Below are 21,361 nucleotides of genomic sequence, written 5' to 3' on the forward strand. Positions count from 1 at the left end.
AATTCAGTGTGGAACTGGGGCAGGAGTCATGTTAAGGAGACAGAGTCCAGATTGAAGTCACAAGGGTGGCAAGGGTCAGCACCACAAACTCTCTGGCTTTTTAGTTGGTCCAGTATGGGGTTTATATCCTATAAAGATAACTGACAACAAATGTGCAGCAGGTCGATTTTCACTTTTGAATCAGCACCGGGAGTTTTACCGCTGATTTGTAGTCCCTGATATGATTAGGCTGTCTCCTGGCCCCAGGGTGGCTTTGTTCAGACCTGTTTTCACGAGATACCCCCGGGGCCTAAGATGACTTTTCTTATGTCAAGAAAGCTATTTCTGGCCTTCTTTTTCTAGGGACCCTAACCCTTTCTGTTTACAATAATGACCTCTGTGACAGGTCTCATTAGGCCCGATTTCCCGGACTTTTGATAGACTTTTGACGGACTTGCCCAGTGAGACCCCAGAGAAAGGAACAGAGAGTTCCACCAGAGGGTGAGGACTATCCCCCATCAGCTCCTTCCCTGCAGACCTCAGAGCCTCCAGGCCTATGGAGAATGAACCACACTCAGCCCTCGGGGAGCCTGCCATGCGGGTAGCAGTGGGTTCTGCATCAGGGAGGGGGTGGTGGCTGGACCAGAAACAGCCTGAAGACTCCGTGACCCTTTGTTAGTGAACAATGGCCTTGGGCTCTCAAGCAATAGAAGTTGACAGGAGGTCAAACAGGAGGTCTGGGCAAGGCTTTATTGGGGCTTATGCTCAAGCCCAAGGGAAAGAATCCTTAAGCTGATCCCCAAGGAGAGGTTAGGGAAAATTTCTTCGAGACACTTGGGTGGGAGGGCAGCCCCGGTGGCCCAGCAGTTTAGCGCCGCCTTCGGCCAGGGTCGTGGCCAGGGTCGTGATCCTGGAGACCCGGGATCGAGTCCCACGTCGGGCTCCCTGCATGGAGCCTGCTTCTCCCTCTGCCTGTGTCTCTGCCTCTCTGTGTGTCTTTCATGAATAATTTTTTTTTTTAATCTTTAAAAAAAATCTCCACCCCCGGCATGATTTTTAGTAATATAATGAGGGGGAATGTTGCTGAAAGTCAGTACTGGGGTCCTTCTCGGCACAGACTGGTTGGTCTTCACCAGTCTTCACAGTCTGGTCCCTCCCGACTGCAAGCATCCTGCCCCCACATTCCCGCTGCTCAAGGGCAGAGAGTTTTAGCTTTTTTTTTTTTCCCCTTAGGGAGACAGCCAAAGAATGCTGGACTTGGTGGTCAGGGTTGAGGGGACCCTAGTCCAGGCCCTGCTCTGTCTCACTCTGAGAAGGAAAATTACTGAGAGATTCAGAAACATCCTGCTCTCAGGAAAGGGAGTGGCTAGGGGCCTTGTGGGTAAGAGAGAGTTCTGGAGTGATCGCCCTGCAGGAGGCAGCGGGAAGCCAACCTGGCTGAGCTCAGGGAAGTCAGGGGTCAGCTCTTCATCTTGCCTGTCATCCTTAGGGGGGTCGTGACCCCAGCACAGTCACAACCACCTTCAGGAAGCCACCAGGGCAGGGACTGGCTTCCTTCCCTGTGCCTGGCCAGTCCCCTGGGGACCTTCCCAACTTGCTGCACAAATCATTGCTGTCCTAAAAAAATAAAAAAACAGAGTTGATTTCTGAGGGGTCAAGGGATAGAGGGCAAAGAGGAGGGGCTGGGGAGCAGGCGAGTGTGGGCACTCACCGGTGCAAAGCACTCATGCCCTCCAGCAATTCACAGGCCACCTCTGCTCCTTGACTCCATCCTCTTGACAGTAAATGGGAACAATGACCCGCACTCACAGGCCTCAGAAGGATTAAATGTGATGACGTTGCTGGGGTTTGACACTCAACTCTTCCATCACTTCTCCTTTGCTCTTGATGGGATGTCTCCGCTCTTCGTCCTTGATGGGATGTCTTTTCTCTTTGCTCTTGAGGGAATGTCTTTTAAGTGACCTGGGAAGGGAGGGAGGGACCAGCCAGTGAGGGGGAAGAAGAAAACATCTGAAAGTAAACCGTTTGGCATGCCTAAGCTTTGAAAATCAGACCTTCCCTCCAGGCTCAGGCCCAGCCCCTCCTGCTGGGTCCTGCTCTGAGCCCCCTCTTCCCACACTCAGGGGCTCCCATTTGGCTTCTGTGCCTGGGCCAGAGGGAAACCAATACCCACCCCCAGCCCAGCCCAGCCATCCGCTAAGGCTGAGCCGCTGCCCAGAGAAGGGCCCAGAGCCCAGGCAGCAGGAAGGAGCTGGGAGAGAGGCCAGAAGCCCATGGGGAAGAGAAGGAGAGAGGGAAGGGGGAGAGGAGGCAGGCGGAGAGAGAGGGAGAGAGAGAGGGAGGGAGGGAGAGGGTCAGAGACAGGAGGGAGAATGACAGAGAAGAGAGAAACAGGGAGAAAGAGACCAGACTGAGAAGGAAAATTAGCTGTGTGAATCCCTTGGTCGGGGCCCTTCTCCTTCCCATCCCCTTGGCGCCCTGTCCCTTCTGCACCCACCCCACCTCCTCTGTGATCCCCCCCACTCTCCTGTAGGTGAGACTGATCACAGCCGGGCCCCTGGGGACTTGGAGAGCCCGTATAGCAGGTGTTCAGGAAAAGGTGGCTCTTACATCCCCTCCTCTGGGGGAAGGTTTTATCAGAAGGAATGTGGGCTGTGCCCAGTGGGGCCTGAGGGAAGCATCCAGAGGAATCCGGGTCCATCTGACACCTCCATCAGCTCAGCCAGAAAACCAGGACTGCTTTCAGCTGTTTATTTCTCATAAACATTTTGATGTTTCATTTATGAAATACGGTTTTCCCGAGGCCTCTTGAAATACGGAGACGGAGTGAAGAATTTAATGAGGACTCAGGCCTGTGGTCCCCGAACAGCACTGAGGACCCACTCTGTGCCCACGAGGCTGTGTCTGCTCTCAGAGCAGGAATCCCAATCCCATGGGTCGCAGAGGGGAGGGACAGTCCTCAGCTGTGGGATGGGGGCAGGAATCACAGCCTCATTGCACAGGAAGGCAAAGTGAAGTCGCCTCGACATATACAAACACACCATAGCTGGAATGGGGCTGATAATTCAGACTTTTCAAGGCACCTAGTAGGTACACAGCAAAGACTTATTGAATGAATGAAGGACAGCCCATTCACAGGTATGACTTGGTTCCCAGATGCCCCTGCGCACTGAGGATGGTGACTTCCATTATCTCATCTTTCTAGATGAAGTAAAGGCTCAGAGAGGCTAAGCAACCTGCCCAAGGACACACAGCAGGTGTCCTTCTGTGGTACTTCTGACCCCTGGGGAGCACTAAGTCCAAATCTCCTTTGACAGATAGGGACCTGAGACTCTGGGAACCACAGTGATGAGCCCAAGGGCAGCAGCCAGGGTGGCCCCAGGACTGGAGAGGACTTCTCTGACCACAAGCTAGGCCGCTGGACCCAGGCTGTCTTTCCTTAGGCCCTTCTGCATGCCCTCTTCCTTCCTTCCCAACCCAGAGGTGTGATGGCATCTGTCCCAGCCCTACCCCGATGTCAGCCTTGGGAGTCCAAGTCCTATAGCTGAAATACACTGAATACAATACACCGACATACCTCTTAGGACACTGTCACCAAACCTTACCACCAAGCCTCGCTTACACACCTCCTGGGACAGGGGGCTCACTCCCCCAAGTCACCCACCACATGGAGACAGTCCTGACTGTTAAGAAGCCTCTCCTTTGATTAAACTGAATGCTGTCCCTGTCGTCTTACTGTTCTGTCCTAGATACAACTCCAGGTCCCACGTAGGCCGGATCCCTTTTCCCATGGCAGCTCTCCAAATATTTGAAGGAATGATCATAGTTCTCTATTCATTCATGAAACATTTACTTAAAGACAGCCACCGTAGCTCTTTTCATCCATTCATTCATCATACTGGCTCCCCAGCCCTGGATTGGCTTCTGGGGCTGTGATAGTGACACAGACACATTTCTCAGGCCTCAGGTCCTGTCCTCAGAACCGTGGGGAAGACAGATGAGTGGACCAGCAATTATATACGCATTTATATGGGGGGCAGGGAGCAGGGTGCAGGGCCCAGAAGACGGTGAGCTGGAGAGGGCCTGGGGGGGACTCGGGATAAATGTGGAAGAAATGAGTTCCAGGCAGAGTCTGAAAGCCCCCAGCACCTGTGGAAGGGAAAATGGGAGGGAGCTGGTAAATGGGGGGGGGAGGGGGGGGAGAGGGGGGAATGCTGGGTGGGGGGGGTGGGGGGGTAGACCCACTTTGGTTGCACCTGTGTCCTGGACTGCACAGGCCAGGGTCCTACTTCACGTTGATGTCTGGGTAACTGTGAAGCCCAAGCCCACAGGATCCAGGAGCAGAGGAGAGAAAAGGCTAAAAGGGACCAGAGAGTCCCCACCCAGGGTGACAGAAATCATCTTCACTGCAGTCCTGCAGATGGATCATTACCCTCCAGCCAGAGGACCTCAAGAGGCACAGTCTGTCAAAGGGTGGTGACCCTGTCGGGGGAGGGGAGGCACCTCTGGCCCTGTGTGTGGGCTCAGGAGCTCATCTAGGCTCATGCTGGTGTCTGACTCCAGAGCTCAGCCTGTGTCCACGATGCACTGCAGCAGGGGACAAAGAGGCCAGGAGAGGGGTGACTGCGTGGCCCAGCCCAGGGAAAGGTCCAGTGGCCAAACAAGCACCAGCTTTGCCCAGCCTTGGACTTGAGCTCTGGTTCAGGTCCTGCCCAGCCCTGTTCTGGGCTCACTCCCTGGGAGCCAGGGGCAGTGGAGTTAAGGACTCTGTTCTGATTCAGACAGACCAGGATTCAAATCCTGCCCCTGGGCCTCCCTGGCTGCTCCCATACCAGCTTGTGGGCTCCAGGAAGCAGGAGGGGTCACTGGTGAGAGGCCTAGAGGGGTGGACAGGAGCACAGGCCCTTGAGTCAGATGTCAGAGTTCAAATCATGATTCTGCCCCTGCGTGCCCATGCTCACCTGGAGCAAGCCACATAACCTCTTAAGCCTCAGTGTTTTCATCTGGACAATGGGGTAATAACAACAATCCCCCACCCCCCTACACACACAGCCTGGTTGTGAGGGGTCTGTCGCCCAGGGGGCAGGGCATTCAGCATGGATCAGAGCACTACTGATGTCAGACATAATCATCTTCACCTCTCGGTTCCCGGAGAGAGCCCTGGGGTGGTGAATGGGAAAGGGGCATTCCCTCCCCTCCCTCCCTGAGCATGGATATCACAGGGCTGTGCTGCGATGAACCAAGCCTCCTCCCCACCCAGCGCCTGGCACCAATCAGGGCCCCGTGTATGTGATTCCACCCCTGTCCCCTTGAACTTGCCCAGGCCAGGTCCCAGAGTCTCCAAAGGGAGGCTGGAGCCAGGTCCTCCTCTTTCCCCGGTTGGAAGGCAGGCACCTGGTGGGTTGGCCGGTTAATAATCCTGTGAGCTACACTTGTTCAGTGCAGGCCAATGAGCAAAGTGCTTGCACAGTTGTCATCTCACTGAGTCCTCCCAAAAGCCCCAAGCAGGCAGGCCCCAATTCCCCCATTGAGTCAACTTAGCAGGTTGGAGGTGAGCGGTGACTTGCCCAAGGCCCCACAAGTGACAAATTGCGGAGCCCAGTTAGAACTCAGCCTCCCCCAAGAGGCCACTCTGTCAGACACTCATCCTCCCTGCCAGCTATGACAGGATGAATAACTAGGAGGCTACAGTCTCAGGTGTGAGGATGGAGCTTGAGGGGACCGAGCCCTCTGCTTCCCCTCCAGGAGACCCAGTGAGTCTGCAGGAGGGGTTTTGCTATCTGGCCCTGCCCACGGAGTCACTGTCTAGGGCAGATGTACCCAGGACACCAGATCCCACTGAGCAAGCCTGCAGGACAGGAGACAAGCACGGCCATGGTCTTGCTAACATTCCTCCAATATGGGGGTGGGGGAGGACTGGAGGGGGAGGGATGGAGGGGGACGCCACCCCACAGTCAACTCAAGATGTTGAGGATACCTACCCAGTACCCCTTCTTTGGTGGCCTCCCTGACTCCTCGGCAACTCACTGACCTTGTCCATTCTCCCTCTCATACTCTACACCCAGGAATGGATAGCTCTCAGTGTGGACATGAGCAGATGGGAGATGACCATTGTCAGGTGGACACAGAGGGTTCCATCCCAGCAGAGGAAGGGGCAGGTGGTGACAAAGGGGACAAGCTTTGGAGTCAAGTCACTTAATCCTTCTGGGATCAGTTTTCTCATCTATAAATGGGACAATCAATTTATGCCTTGAGAGGAAAAAATATAACGCATAGAGAGGGCCTAGTGCTGGGCAAGCCTATAGCACGTGCTCAGTAAGCACTGGCTGTTACTATTTCTAAAATAAAGACCAAAAAAATAAAATAATAAAATAAATAAAATAAAATAAAATAAAATAAAATAAAATAAAATAAAATAAAATAAAATAAAATACCAGGGGCACCTGGGTGGTGCAGTCGGTTAGGTGTCTAACTCTTGGTTTCAGCTCAGGTCGTGATCTCAGGGCCCTAGGATCAAGGTCCTTGTTGGGCTCTGCACTCAGTAGAGTCTGCTTGAGATTCTCTCTTCCTCTCCCTCTGCGCCTCCTGCTCATGCTTTCTCTCCCTCTCCCTCTCTCTAAAAATAAATAAATAAATCTAAATAAATAAATAAGGACCATCTGGTCCAAGCACCCCCCACCCCTGTACAGAGAGAGAAACTGAGGCCCAGGGAAAGCAAGAGATGGAATCCAGGCCCTGAAGTTGTGAACAGGGGGCTGGAAAGAGGGCTTAGGTCTTTTGAGCCTGCATCCCTGACCCGGATGGATCTCAGTCCCACCGAGGATCTCTGAGTGTCCTCAGATGAACCAGCTCATCCTTCATTCTTTGAATTACTTTCAAAAGGTAATTTCCTAAGAAAGGAAATACTTCCTGTCTCTAATATCAGACTCAGAGTCATGTCAGTACCCTAATGGGGTCCCTGGAATGGGGAGAGGTCCAGGGAGAGCCCAGGAGGGACTTTACAGATACCTACTTAGGGCCCCACCCACCCAATTAGTACCTGCTGCATGTCAAGCATGGTGCCAGGTCCTGCAAGTCAGACAAGGCTGTGCTCAGATCCCAGCTCTGCTGCTGACTTACCATGGCCTTGGACAAGTTCTCTAATGTCTCTGAGCCTGTTTCTCATCTGTGAAATGGGAATATCCTATCCTCCTTATGCGAGGGCTGTGAAGGATAAATGTCATAATTTATATGGGGTGCCTGCAACATAGTGGGAGCCCACTCACTCCAGCTCTCGTGCCCGCAGCCCTGACTACCCTGATGACCTGGATAAGCTCCGGCTCCCTGGTTCCATCCCCTCCTCTGAGGGAACTGGCCTCAGGACTTCCATACTCCTCCCCTACAAAGCAGCTCATGTCTAAAACAGCACATTTTCTCTGTTCCTTTCAAATTGACAAAGGCTCATCCTGAGGGCCAGGCTCGGGGCACAGCCTGGCCCTCAGGATAAGGTAGGGGTGGGTACAACAGCAGGGAAGAGGCAGGGGTTGTTCTTTTTTTGTTTTAAGATTTTATTTATTTATTCATGAAAGGCAGAGAGAGAGAGGCAGAGATATAGGCAGCAGGAGAAGCAGACGCCATGCAGGGAGCCCGATGTGGGACTCGATCTGGGGACTCCAGGATCACGCTCTGGGCCAAAGGCAGACACTCAACCACTGAGCCACCCAGGGATCCCAGGGGCTATTCTTTAATCAACAGTAGGGGGAAGATAGCTGGGAACAAGGAGAATCTACTCTTCACTGATTCAAGACTGGATGATGGTGGTGAGGATGATGATGATGATGATAGTGGTGATGGTGGTGGTGGTAGGGCTGGGCGTGGTGATGGTGATGGTGATGATAGTGGTGGTGGTAGGGATGAGTATGAAGATGATGATGATGGTGGGGGACAGTGGTGATGATGGTGATGAGGATGAGGATGAGGATGAGGATCATGGAGATGGTCGTGGTGGTGGTGAGGACAGTGACGGTGACTATGGTTGTGCAGACAGCAGCAAGGATGACTGTATCAGGCGGTGACATGGCCCCTGCCATGTGCCAGGTGCTGTTGGAAGAACTCTACAAATATTAATGCATTCACTCTTCCCAATAACTCTATGAAGTCGGTATCAATATTATCCCCATCTTGTAGGTGAGAAAACTGAGGGATAGAGAGGTTAAGTTACCTGCCCAAGGTCATGCATTTGGTAAGAGATGGTGTTGGGATTCCAACCCATCTGGCTCGAGTCTACATGTTTACCCTCAATGCTATGATGATGAAGAGAGTAAAATAAGGGAATTAGCAAGAGCACCCAAACACTAGTAGATGTTGACAATGCGCCAGGGGCTGTTCTCAGCACTTAGTATCGTCTCATTTAGTTTTCACTATATTCCTGTGACGAAGGTAATATTTCATTACAGATGGAAAACTGAGGCTCAGAGAGGCAGAGTAAGTGTTCCAGGAGCTCAGTGATGGAGCTGGGATTTGAACCCAGCTCGGTCGGACTCTAGAGCCCGTGCTTTTAACAACTGGAGATGGCACAGGGTGCAGCGGGGAGTCTCTCCTTGGAGTTGGGACTCGAGATCAGGGTCACCGTTGCTCCTCACTCACCGTGTGACCCTGGGCAAGCTGCTTGCCCTCTCTGATCCCCATCAGCCCTCGAGTCCATCCCATCCCTCCCAGTTGGCACTCTCCTACTTTACAGCTGCCTTCGGGATCCTCTCCCCTTCCCTTCCCCCATATACCACATGCCCCTTGAACTCACCACCCATCCAAAGCCAACTCCCCAGACACCTACCCCCACCCCCACTCCAGGAAACTGCCCACCTGAGGTCGCAGCTCCTGGGTCCTCAGGTCTTGTGAAACATCCAGCCTCCCTCTGAGTAATCGGAGTAGAAACCATGGCATTGGTACCAGGTCTGTCATTTCCTCTCTTGTCCTCCCGGCCCCACCCCTATATACACAATCATTGAGCCAATTTTTCCACCATAGCACAGAGATGAGGAGCACAGGTACCGGAGAGACCCAGTCTTGAGAATCTCAGCTCTGCTGCTCTCTGTGTGATCTCGGACAAGTTTCTTTACTTCTCTGAGCCTCAGAGCTATGCCTGCCAACTGTGGAGAGCAACACTACCTACCTCGTGGAGTGGCTGTAGGATTAAGCATAACAATGTAGGATAAAGTGCCTGAGTGGTAGACATTCTCGATTAATGGTAGCAATAGCATTATTATTGTCTGCCCCTCCTCCACATTCAGTCCCCCCCACCCTGGTTCAGGCTCCCATCTCATCTCTGGCCTTGCCTAATGAAATGGCCCGGAGCCCCAGCCTGAGGTGACCCACCCCCCACGCCCCCTCCTCCCACCACCCCCACCTGCCCTATCTTCATCTGTCTTGCTCAGTGCTGACCTTCCTCTGCTTCAAGGCCTCCAGGGCTCCCACTGCCAAGTCTTAACCTGGCACTTGAGGCCCTGCCTCTTGGCCCCACCAGCCCGCACCAGCCACGGCTCTCACCACTCCCCTCCTGCCGGCCAGCGCCCCCAGTGACCGTGGCCCCACTATCGCGGGGCTCCCCCACCGCCAGCCCTTTGTTCGGCCTGCTTCCCCGGGCTGTGCATGCTCTCGTGCTTATCTCCACATCCCATATAACTTCAAGACCCAGCTTGAGTCTCCTCCAGGAAGCCTGCTCTGATTTCCTACCGTACTCCTGGGCCCGACCACACTCTCACTGAGTCAGAGTTCTCCCTCTGTTTCCCCATCTTGGTGTCCAGAACAATCCCCCGGTCTGATCTACAGCGACTATCACGGTCTGCCCCAATGCTCAGTTTACACGCACACTGTAGTGTCGGCTTCGGATGTCCTTTCAGCAAGAATGGGGCACTGTGTTCCCCCCTTGAACGTGGAGCGGCCTGTCTGCTTCGACGGTGGGGTGCGGTGGGGGTGACGCCGGCCCAGAGCTAGCCTGTGAGGGGCCTCGCAGCTTCTGCGTTGGTCTCCTCGAGCCCCGAGCCTCCGTGTGAGAGCTCGGTCTGCGGGGCGGCTGCCACCCTGGAGGAAGCCCAGGCATGTGGAGAGGTTCTGGAGGAGAAGGCGCCGTGGGCGAGAGAAAGACAGCCGGGAGCACCAGAATGCCGGCCAGGTGGGGAGGAGGCCACCTTGGAAGGGATCCTGCCGCCCAGCTGGCACCAAGTGGCCCCGCTGAGCCCTCCCAGATTCCTGACCCACAAAATGGTGAGTAAAATAAAATGGTTGTTTTAAGCCCCTAAGTTTTGTGGCAGTTTGTTACGCAGCAATAAATAGCGCAGAATTCTCTTCCCCAGCTGAGAAGAACTCAGCTCCTTCTCATCCTTCATGCTCACGTCGCCAACATCACCTCCTCAGGGAAGCCCACCTTGATTTCCAGGTGAGGTCAGACCCAGGGTCCTGTGTGCTCATCATACCCAAACTCCTCCGTCCCGGTGTGCGGTCACCCACGCACCTTGTGTGTGTTTGGATCACCCCCGGCTCCCCCTCTAGGCTGCATTACCCTCTGCATCGCCAGCCCCAGCACACATCAGGGCTTACTAAGTGCTTATGAAGTGAAAGAGCACGTCTGTCTGAGAGCTGGTGCTGTCCGTCCCAGCCCCACAGACAAGGTATGGGCAGGATGGGCCAGCCCTTCTCCCAGTTCCCTCCTAATGATGGATTCAAGGGGCTTGGTCACCCTTCCCAGGGGAGGGCACTGGCAGGACTGGGCTGCCGGGCCAAGGGAGAGGCTCCAACCTCCGGCTGGCCTCCCTGCCAGCACCTGCTGACTCTGTACCGTCTCCTGGAAGCCTCCGCCACTCCTCCAGGACCAGCAGCAGCTCCTCCATCCAGCACCCACCTGAGGGCCTTGACCACACTCGGTAATCTTTGAGTCTTGCCTCATTCCCTGCTTCTTGCACCCCCACACCATGCACTGGGCTTCCAGTTTTATAGCAGTTAACTTGTTTGATCTTTACAACAGCCCCCATTTTACTAATGAGGTACAGAGGGTCAGAGAGATTGAGTGACTCACCCCAAGGTCACACCGGAAGTTGAAGAGGCAGGACTGTGCCTTGGTCCTCTGGCTCTGGGTCCAGTGTTTCTCCCAATACACCAGGCGAGGTGACTCAGGGTTCTTTTCGGATCTGCAACATGTCCCGTCCCTGAGGATCAGCTGGGAGCTGCCTTCCTGCCAGAAAACTGATTTATCCTTCCTTAGAACTTGGTGCCCCCAGATCTGAGTCCCCACCGCAAATATGAGGTGGGGGGAGTCAGCGAGTTTGAGAAATAGGGACTGAGACGTCCGGACAGCCTTTGCGAACACGCAGGCACCAGGCACGCACACACAGAAAGGGAGAGAGACGCACACACTCGGCAAGAGATGGGGCGGGGAGATGAGAGACAGAAAGGAGAGAGAGGAGGAATAGAAAATGGAGGGAAAAGCAGCTTCTCACAGAGATGGGAAAACAAGGAATAAGAAATATCCAAAGGGAGATAAGGACAGAAAGATACAGACAGACTGGATGATGCCAAATCCCGCACATGTACAAAGACCCAGGTAGACACCCCCATTGTGAGAGGGGGTGAAAATCAGAAAGAGACTGAGGCTCAGAGAGAGAGACACACACACCCAGGAGACAGGAAAGGCCTCCGCCAGACAGACCAAGGATTGGAGGGGGGATCACAAAGAGAAGGAGGAAGGGAGACAGGTAGCGAGAGAGCTGCAGTGGCTGGGCGGGCACCCCCTCCCCCCACCCCCGCTGCACCCCACTCTCCTGCACCACCTGCTGACCCGGCTCCCAGGGACCCCAAATGTCATCCCTGGGGGGTGAGGGGAGGTGAACTGCCCTGAGCCCAGCCCTCCAGCGGTCCACCTGCCGCCCTAGTGCCCCTCACCCAGAGCAGGTTAAGGGGTCGTCTGCCCTGAGCAGGGGCCTCCTCTCCTCCTCCTTCACCTTGAACCCGAGGCACTGATGGCAGGAGAGAGACCTGCCCACCCCTGCTCACCCAGCCCTGGCCTCAGAGCTGCTCGGTTCTCCCTGCTGACTGCTAGGCCGCGGGGGCTGGAAGTTGGGTTCCCTCGCTGTCTCCCCAGGGAGCCCCCATCTGGGAGGCAGGCACCCCCCTACTGACCCGGCTCAGATGCCCCTTCCTGGCTATGTGGCTGTAGTCACTATGGCGATGCTCTCTAAGCCTCAACATCCAATCTCTGTGAAATGGGGACAACCATGCCTCCCTCACAGGTTGATGAGAAAATCAGAAATAGGTGCTAGTAAAACACCTGACACAAAAATCTGGCATATAATAGGTGCTCAGTGGGCACTGGCTTTCTCCACTGGGAAAGCCTGCAAAATACAAGGAGAGAGTCAGTGAGATCCAGCCAACAGGAGTCAGGGGTCCTGGGAAGGGAGAGGTCATTGTAGCTGCACAGGGACGGACTCTGGTGGCACTTGCAGCAGGTCCTGGAGCACAGGGAGTATTTAGAAGTGTGAGACAGAGACGGGTGGAGGGGGACAGGCACTCTTGGCAGCAAGAATGGCACATGCCAAGGCAGGGAGGCCGGGATGGTCTCCAGAGTAGAGACCCCCCCTTGTATGGCCCGAGTGGAGGATAGGTGTGGGGCATGGAGGGATCACCTAGTGCAATACTCACATTTCACGGATGGGGAAACTGAGGCTGGCCGAGGTTAGGTGACTTCTCTATGTTCACACAGGTGAACAAGTGGCAGACCCCACATGTGAAACCAGGTCTAGGCAACTCGGAAATTCTCCCTCTGCCAAGCCAGAGGTTAGCCCCACGCAGGTGACAGCAGAGACTCAGCTACAAGAATCTCAGGACTTCCGAAGGTCTGTGATTTTCTAATGGCTAAAGTCCCTGAAACCAGGCCTCGGGTAGGAGAGTAAGTTCCTGACTGCAAATGTCAATGTCTATCGGAGAAGCAGGTGGAAGGCTGAAAAGCCCAAGCGTTGGCTGTACCCACTGGGGTGGGTTAAGGGGGTCCCGTCAGCCTGGGGTCTTGAAGGTGGGACCCAGCCTGTGACTTAAATCCTCTCAGTGCCCTGCACTGAGCATGTGAGGAGGTCCAGGGTAGTTTCCCAGGAGCCCCAGGAATCATCTGGCCGTAGGTAAGAGCTGGCGTTGTTAACCTACAATTTGAGAATGAGAAGGCGAGGTTCAAGAGACCAAAACCCCCTGAAATTTGGTCAGACTTAATACTGCAAATACATACACAGACAATTCCAAATTCTATAATGCTAATTAGGCTCCCACGTGCCTCCTAAGGAGAGCGGATGCTGATAAACCAGGCGCTCCGTTCTCCTGACCAACTGGCTGGGTTTGGACCCACACAGGTGGGGCAGGAGCAGGGAGCTGAATTGTTCTGCATGAGAAAGGGAGAACTTGAGGCTGCCAAAGGCCACCAGGGAAGGGGAGCAGGGGAAACTGGGAGTGATAGGAGGGGAGGGCCGCCATTGTAACAAATGGGGTCACAGAGAGTGCTATGGGCAGTGACTTGAACCAATCACTCCTAGAGCTGAGGGAGGAAGTGGGACCCTGGAAATGTAACCCAAATCTTAAGATTATACAAGTGTACGTGTTCCTAAGGAGAAAACCCATAATTTTTGTCAGATCCTCAAAGGGGTCTGTATGTGTCAGGATAGGCTAGTAGGATGCTTAGTAACAAACATCCCCAAATCTCTCTGGCTAGGAGTTTCTTTCTCTCTGTTTCTTTATCTCTCACAAACTGCACTGAGGGCCAGGTGATGCCAGCACTGCAATCTCCCATGTCAACACAGGCTGCTTGGAGCCTATGTCTCAGCCATCTCAACATGCTGCCTCCATGATCTCTGACAAAGAAGAAAGAACTGGAAAATCTCATAGGGTGTCTTCACTGCTGCGGCCTGCAAGTGGTACACATCACTTCTACTCGCTGTTCACTTGTCATAAATTCTCAGTTACATTCGAGTGTCACAGAATCTGTGTTTTTAACAAGTGTCACAGGTGCAGAACAGATGCAGAGCGGGTTTGGCAATGCCTGGAGTTGAGGGTCTTCTGATCACAGGGCTAGGAGTTGCCTCAGAGGTCATCCCGAGTTCAAATCTTTAAAAACCTCCAGCTGCTTGCTTTCCTCCCTACATCCTTCACCCTGCTGTGGAATTACAAAGCTCCCTGCAACGATGACACCAGCTATCACTTGAAATTCTGGAACCTAGGCCTGTGTTCCTCCTACCAACACTAGGATTGGGCCCATTTTATTGGTGGGACAACTGATGGACCGAATGCTGTATTAGACCTGGGATAGCTGATTCTCATCATGTGTGGTCTAAGGAAGAAGCAAATCTCTTACCTTGAATGCTTCAAAGTCCATCCCCCGGAGGTCTGCTTGCCTGGTATTTTCCAGGGCAGTAGGCCTTTAAAGACACAGGGTACTCAGAAGGGCTCAAATATCTCCATTCTGGCCAGTTCTCTCTTTGCCGCTGTTGTTTTGTTCCTCTGGAGAACAAGATTGGAAAGACAGTGCTAATTTAATTTCCCAGAATGAATAAAGATAAGACAGTAACAGAGGATGATGAAGCAGTGGGAGCACGTAATTCACCTCCTGAAACCAAGCTCCTCGCAACGCGACTGCCCTCCCCACGCTGCGCTGATTAAGCCAGCACAACTGCAGTTCATTGTCTTCCTCCGTCTCAGAGAAAGGCTGGCTTCCCGGACCAGGTGGTGGGCACCAGGGGGTTTGTAACTGGGCAAATGAAGTTAAGAGAAGGAGGGAGCCAGGCTTTATAGACTCGTAGGTCGCGGGGACGGAGGGTGGGGGGCACTTGGAGAACATGTTCATTCGTTAGTGGTTCACCAAAGAGCCTCCAGGCCTTGGAGTCTAGGATTCCTGGAAATTGGTTACAGGTCTCCCTGAATGTGGGATCACCACCGAGCCCAACAAGAGGGAATCAGGCTGGGCTGGATCCAGACTACAGGCAGCAACATCAATTGTGTTCACAGGACATCACTGTGCGCATGGGGGCATTCATCTCCCTGAGCACAGGAGGTTTTCATCCTGCACACAGGGATGTTGCCCATCAGCTAAGCAAGGGGTCTTTTCATGATACTTGTTGGGGTGCGCGTTGGAGGAGGGCACACGGGACACTGGGGGCTGGTTTGGATCTGTACACATGGCTGTGAGGTAGTTAGAAGCGCTCATATTCATAGAGCCCTGGGGCTAATTCCCTGCCCCACTGCTAACAGTTGTGTGACCTTGGCAAAGTTTCTTCTCTAAGCAGGATAGTAATAGCGCCCCTTTTAAAAGTTTGGGGGAGGACTTGACAGATGGTGCCTAGAAAGAGCCCAGCTCAGCACCCGGCCCCCAGGAAGGGCGCCCCGATCGTGAGCTACCATCAGTGTCGATACCATGAGGATCCCACGGCTCCTTCCTGGTGAATGGGCGGGTGTGTTTATCCGTGAACGCCGAGAGTGGGCTCACTGTGCTGGTTCATCATCACGGTGGCTTCTCTGGCCACTGGGAGAGACCCTCCTGTCACATCCAGGGCACCGTCCCACCTCCCTCTGTGGCCCAGACGATGAGGACACGATGTCTGGTCAGGAGGGAGGGAAAGAAGGTGGAAAGCTGTCCCTCCGGGACCAGAGACTGGACTTTTTGCAAAGCCGGGACCTACTTTGCAGGAAGTGAAAACAGTTTGCGGCAACACAAAGGAGGCATTGGGAGGAGAGAGCAGGAGGCCCAGCAGTGACTGGGGTCCCCGACCGACAGTGGCAGTGATTTAAATGCAGCCAAAGCCCAAACACATCTGCCAGGGACCGGGCTGCTGTTCTCACGGAATAAAGAATCTGCTGGTGGGAATGGAGGCGAATCCCCACTGTCCTGAGACTTCGTGGTTTTAATGTCATTTTTTGTGGAGACTAAAATGAAGATAGCTGGGGCCTGAAATAGAGAGATCCTGGGTGCTGGGTCAGATATGGCTGCAGTTTTTCTGGGGATGAGGGAGAAGGATAGAGTCACAAAGATGAAAGAGATTTGGGGCTACGATTCCTCGACCAGGTCTGGGTTGAAGAAGTAACTTTGGCTGGGACATCTGGGTGGCTCAGTGGTGGAGCGTCTGCCTTTGGCTCAGGTTGTGATCCCGGGGTCCTGGAATCGAGTCTCACATCGGGCTCCCCGCAGGGAGTCTGCTTCTCCCTCTGCCTATGTCTCTGCCTCTCTCTATGTCTCTCACGAATAAATAAGTAAAATCTAATTTTTAAAAAAGTGACCTTGGCCATGAGTGTGGGATTTCAGGAAGCAAGAGCAGGTGGGGCCCGGGAAAGCAAGGGGTGCAGAGCAAAAGTCTCAGGGTGAGACTAGGGTGAGACTGTGAACAGGGGACAGTGGGATGTGGCACCAGCTGTGTGAGGGGCCCAACAGCTTAAAAGAATAGGAGCCTGGATCTTAGCCCCCCACCCCAACCCCAGGTCGCTGTTGGGCTCTGTGGCCCTTTGGAAGTCTGGGCAGTTCCGGGTTGAAGAGATGGAATGAAACTGCACTGTCTTGGAGTCGGAGAATCACACAGAGTTGGGGATGAGAAGGCTCCGGAAAAGAGCCAGCCCCAGCAGCAGATACAAGGATTCCCCGGTCTAGAGATGGGAATGATTTGCCCAAGACCTCTTTAGCCATTGGATTCTTTTCAGCAAATATTCCCAGCCCTCGCTCCTGAGGCAGAGGGCAGTTCTCCACCGTTGTGATGGAAAGCCAACATGATGTCAGCGGACATGTCGTCACCGACTTGAGCCAAGTCCTTCAGAAGGCATCCTGTGTTTCCCCTTACCTTCTCATGTTTGTGCCATTTTGGACAAGAAGAACACATCTCAGGAGCCACTGATCCACAGAGGATGAGAGACACATGGAGCAGGCCAGAGCCCAACCCAAGGCACATCCAACTCACGCTCGGGGACAGGCCACTCCAGCCAGTCCACAGACCCACAAATAGGACAAACAACTGCCTGACCCCATAACCATGAGAACACCATAAGCGCCTGTACTTCAGGTGGTGTTTTACATGTCACCACGAGGGCCATAGCTGTGTGATATTTCAATTTATACTGAATATGTATTTGGTCTTCATCCCCATTTCTGGCACAGAACTCCTAAAACTCTTGGAATTTCATAAGCGAAGAGAAAGATAAATGTGACTTTTGTTATGCTACAGGTGGCTTTGGGGACACATCTAAGGATGGGGGCTGGTAGCCAGGAGAAGCAACCTATGACTAGAGGGTTGCATTTTCAGTTCCACCCCCTGACCCCTGGGAGGGAAGAGGGGCTGAAGGTTGAGTCGGTCACCAATGATTTAATCAAGTATGCCTATGTAATGAAGCCTCCATAAAAACCCAGAGGACAGGATCTGGAGAGCTTCCAGGTTGGTGAACACCTTGAGATTTGGGGACAGGTCATGGAACCTCCATGTCCTTCCTACATACCTTGCCCTACGCATCTCTTTCATCTGGCTGGCCCTGAGTTATATCCTCTTAGAAGAAGCCAGCACTCTAGTAAGTACCATGTTTCTGGTGAGTTGAGCGAGACACTCTAGCAAAGTAATTGAACCTCAGGAGGGGGTCATGGGAAACTCTCATCCACAGCAGTTTGGCCAGAAGCTCAGGTGACAACCTGTCCTTGAGATTGGCATCTGAGGTGGGGAGGCAAGGAGCAGTCTTGTGGGACCGAGCCCCTAGCCTGTGGCATCTGACACCATCTCCAGATGAAGTTGAATTGTAGCACCTCCAGCTGGTATTGGAGCGCTGCTTACAGTGGGGACCACCACACACGCCAGACCTGGGGGCAGAAGGAGAAGCCCACAGCCCCCCAGCAAGTCAGGGGCTGCCCGGACCAAACCCCAGACCCCCCATAGAGAGCAAAGGCCGCCTCTGACCCCGTCTCCCGGGTCAGCCGCTGACACCATCAGAGCTCAGGTCACCCACCGAGGGCGGTGTTGGCCCTCCCTCGGGGTGCACCGTCTCAGGAGGCCGCTGCTAAAGGCTTGGGGCTCCCCGAGGGCACGGGGTGGCCCCTCTCCATCGGCCCCAGCCCCAGGGTGGGGGGTCCCTGACACTGCTGTGACGGTGGTGGGGCCGCAGCGCTGTGAGGCCCAGCAAGGCCGGGAGGGGGGCTGGGCAGCAGCTCGGGGAGGGGGTGCCCGAGGGCGGGCGGGGCACTCGAGGGGGGCAGGTGCCTGGTGGACGCCGCCCTGGGACTGCTCTTGTGCGGGGCGGGGCTCGGGTGTGGAGGGAGCCGCGGGGTTGCCCCTGCTCCGCCCCCTTCTCCGCGACCCGGGGCGGTGGCCTCGCTGCTCTGGGCCCCATAAGGACTCCCGCCCCCCACCCCCCGGGGCCGCCGCGGGGGGGGGGGGGGGGGGGAGGGACACGCCCTGGTAGGGGCCCTGCAGCCCGGAGCCTGGCGCGGGAGGGTGAGGGTCCCAGACCTGGGGGGCTCCCTCCTGCCCACGCCCCGGGCCCAGACACCCCGCCCAGGAGCTTGCTCCACCGGCACCCTGGTGTCCTGCGCCACCGCCCCTGGGGACGGGAGCCTGCGCAGCCCCTCCCTTCCCCGGCCTCAGTGTCCTCATCTGCAGAATGGGGATGATAACAGCACCTCCCTGCAGGCGGCGGTGAGGACTCCTGAGATAATCCTCGCAGAGTGCCTGGCACAGGGATCAAAGACTGGATCAGAGGTAGTAGGCGTCACCCCAAGCCAGGGAGGGCTTTGCAGAACTTTTTAAATAGCGAGGCCCTGGATCCACAGAAGGGGTGTTATTCCGCCAGCCATCAGCCCCACGTGTCCTCTCCAGAATTTCACACGGGAGGTGTGTGGCTGCCCACCTCTTGCCCCTGACACCTCTCTTGCATCCCATCCAGCTTTGACAGGGCAGGTCTAGCTCTACGGGGAAATGGATTCTCTGCTCACGTGAAAATCTCATAGAAAACAGTAATATCTTTTCAACCTGTATTATCAACAATAATAACTTCAACCTGGTTAATGATGCGAGCAAAGAAACTTCAGTATGCTTCCATTATGCCTTTATGAACAAACACGCTGTCCCTATGTGTAAAAGATTCATTAAAAACTACTTGGCAAGGGGCACCAAGGAGGTTCACTTGGTTGAGCATCCAACTCTTCATCTCAGCTCAGGTCTTGGTCTTGGGGTTGTGAATTCAAGCCCCACATTGGGCGTGGAGCCTACCTTAGATTTTTTTTTTTTTTTATCAGAGACACAGAGAGAGAGAGAGAGAGAGAGAGAGGCAGAGACACAGGCAGAGAGAGAAGCAGGCCCCATGCAGGGAGCCCAACGTGGGACTCGATCCCGGGTCCCCAGGATCACACCCCAGGCTGAAGGCGGCGCTAAACAGCCAAGCCACTGGGGCTGCCCTGGAGCCAACCTTAAAAAAAAAAAAAAAAAAAAATTTTGGCAACACATGGCTCCTTCTTTTAAGCCACATTATGTTAAAAGCAATTTCCTCTCCACTACCTGTTACCTTTTGCCTTTCTCTTCTTTTTCAATGAGAGGAGAGAGACACCTGGCTCTCCTCAGGGGTATAGGCTCTAGTCCTTTGCTCTGCACGTTGGGCTGCTAGTGTCTATCCTGTGCACGAACACACACACACATACACCCATGCACCTCTATGGCACAGAGTTGGTGGCAGCCCTCAGGGAGACACAGGAAACAAGATGGCACACTGGAGCCAAGGTCCTGGAAGTAGGGCTTTCAGGAGAGTCTCAGTGACCAGGGGCCTCCATCTCTCTGAGCAGGAGCAGATGCTGACACACCTGAGGTGTTGTCTGGTGGTCAGGCTGCCATCATGGCTGTGGAACTGGTAGCAGCTGAGAGGCATTGGTGGGGGATGACTTTTAGCCTCTCCCCATGCCCTTGAGGTCTGACATCTTAAAATTCATGGCATCACAGCATCTGAGGGCTGCAGGGACTTCCCAAGGCACTTACTGATAACCTGCCATGGCAGGAACAGGATTTATTACGGTGTGTGAATTTCTGACCATTTACACACACACACACACACACACACACACACACACACACGAACTTTATCTTCACCCAGCCAGCTTCCCCCTTCCTCTGCCCTCCAAACAAGAATGTTATCTGTGCGAGATGGTTTCTGCTGTGTGTGGACGCACATGCATGACACCCAATCAGGAGAATCAGCAATGGAGAGAGACACAAAGGAGAAGCCAAGACTACAGTGATCACTCCGATAATGAAATGAGGGAGGCGAGGGGAAGCGGAGAAGAGGGCACAGCCCCGCAAATCTGTGGTCTGGGGAGATTTGGGAGATTTCGCTTGTGCGAGGCTCCGCGGCTCCCTGATGCTGAGGGATGGGGCCCTGAGAAGCTGTTGTGCAGGATGCACACTGCGTCTCCGTTAGTTCTCTTCAGCAAATGGGAATTCCTTTTTAAATGACTGTTGGTTAGTGGACTGTTGGTTTGGGCTGAGGCTGGGCTGCACAGAACCCATTACGAGGTCGTGCTGTCAGGAAGGACGCAGAGCTTTCCCCAAGGGCAGAGGCAGGGCTGGATGCTGGACGTGTCACCCCAGTGTACTTTTAGGAGTTCATTTTACAGTCAGAGAGTGGGTGGGACAAAAGTGATACGTGAGTCCTGAGTGTCACACCGAGACACTGACCCAAAGAGGACTCGTTCCACCTCCATTTTGATCTTAAACTTTTCTTTCCAGTCTATCTTTTAACTCAGGCAAATAATAATAAAATAAAACCATGGCAGGCAAAGCATCCCGCGATGGGAACCCCCTTTAGCAAAAAAAAAGACCAATAAGGACAGCCCTGACCCCAGCAAGACCCACATGACTGACCCCAAAACAGTGATCGACTTGACCTTTACTGCCCACCTGCCTGGACCCACCAACCTGTCCCACATTTTCCTTATAAGCCTGCAGGTATTTTCAGCGCTTTGGAGACAGTCTTTGGGATACCAGTCCGCTGTCTTCCTGGTGTTGGCCTCATTGAAATCAATCCCTTTCTTGCTCCACCACCTCTCCTCCCTCCACCTCTGGATTTTGCCAGTGGTGAGTGGCCGAACCTGGTCTGTTTGGGAGCCCCAGAGCCAGATGCTCTTGCACCCCTGTGCCACAATTACATGGCAACAGTCTGGTCCGTGAGTATCACCTCCTCCACCCCACAAATGAAAACATAGACTCAGAGAGGGGCAGAGACTCACCTAAGGTCACACAGCCACACTCTCTTTACTCAAGCTCAGGTGAAGAGGAGGGAGACCATGTACGGCTTTGGGGGGATCTGGACAGGCTCGAGGGGAAGGTCATATGAGCTGAATTTTGAAGGAAGGGAAGAACTCTGACAGGCA

At 54.1% G+C, this 21,361-nt stretch overlaps 1 long non-coding RNA gene across 1 annotated transcript; it reads right to left on the reverse strand.

Annotated features, from left to right (window-relative positions):
- Positions 1 to 716: 716 nt before the first annotated feature.
- Positions 717 to 11,415, reverse strand: LOC144313515 (uncharacterized). The gene is made up of 3 exons (XR_013379159.1): positions 11,030 to 11,415; positions 1,691 to 1,941; positions 717 to 1,596 (listed from the first exon to the last, which is right to left on the reverse strand). It is a non-coding gene; the product is annotated as an uncharacterized LOC144313515 (long non-coding RNA).
- Between the last annotated feature and the right edge of the window lie 9,946 nt (positions 11,416 to 21,361).

Source organism: Canis aureus, chromosome 5 (assembly GCF_053574225.1).
Source record: "Canis aureus isolate CA01 chromosome 5, VMU_Caureus_v.1.0, whole genome shotgun sequence".
In the NCBI taxonomy this organism is placed as follows: Eukaryota; Metazoa; Chordata; class Mammalia; order Carnivora; family Canidae; genus Canis; species Canis aureus.